Source organism: Gavialis gangeticus, unplaced genomic scaffold (genome assembly GCF_001723915.1).
Source record: "Gavialis gangeticus isolate Ggan-Ray unplaced genomic scaffold, GavGan_comp1, whole genome shotgun sequence".
Taxonomy (NCBI): domain Eukaryota; kingdom Metazoa; phylum Chordata; order Crocodylia; family Gavialidae; genus Gavialis; species Gavialis gangeticus.
Window position 1 is genome coordinate 5,660,877 of NW_017728980.1, and position 1,109 is coordinate 5,661,985.

Here is a 1,109-nt window from a genome sequence, read left to right on the forward strand (position 1 = left end):
GCTTCCCCTATCCTCTTACTTACCAGCTCCGAGTCCAGCTGCAGCTCCGTGCTGCAGCCACCTGGGGCTGCCCGAATCATCGACGCTCTCCGAATCTTTTCCAGTGATTTGGAGAGCTTCGAACTGATTCAGACTTTTTAAATGGTCCCCTGATTCAATTCGGATTCGGAGATTCGACCACCTAATCAGGCCAAATTGCCTCCAAATCGAATCACCACTCAAAGCTTCGCACAGCCCTACTGCGCAATGTGGTATCTAAAGTTGCAGGTTATTGTTCCGGCCCCCTATGTTTGTTATTTTGACTTTCAGTAAGGAGAACAAGGGAATGGCAAGCAATACACTTTCTGGACAGAATTTTGCATTCACTCAAAACAGTGCTGCTTCAAATACCTTTGAACAAAAAACAGAATATCTTCTTGCAAATACAAGCAAACAGGCACACCATCAAGAAAAGCTAACATTCCCAAAGTAGCTCCACAAAGGGCTTCAAATAAAAACACAGTGGGTAAGGATGCCTGCATCTGAGCTAACTTCCAATAGCCTACTGGATGTAAGCCTCTGGCAGAAGACAAGCACAACGTAATTAGGATGCTCTGGAATACCAGATGGGATCAAGGCAAACTAATTAAAAAGGTACAATTCTGTCTCTTCAACAAGGTAGATGCGGCATAAAATGAGAGTGCAAAACATAAAACCTTCAACCTGAGGCAAGTAATAAAATGCTATGCAAGGCATCAGCTTCATAAACTCAAAATCCATTGGTCAGAAGTCAATAGCAGAAATTCAATTTGCCGCCACTCATGAAAGAGAACTGCAACTGAGTACAACTGTCTTGTCCATGACCTGCTGAAACCCTACAGCACAGAGGCAGTGATGGCTCCAGATGCTGAAGTCAAAAAGAGAAGTGAGAACATTTAAGTCGAACGGCTAAACCGGATGACAGGTCGAGAGCAAACGTGGAGATTTCTAAGAGAATACAACATAAAAGATATGGGAAGGCAACATGAGCTTCTCCAATTTATTATCTGATCGTGAGCATAAACAGAATGATGAAAAGGTGCCAAAGAGATGACCTGGACAAACAGAGATTGATTAGAGGAGGTGTCTTG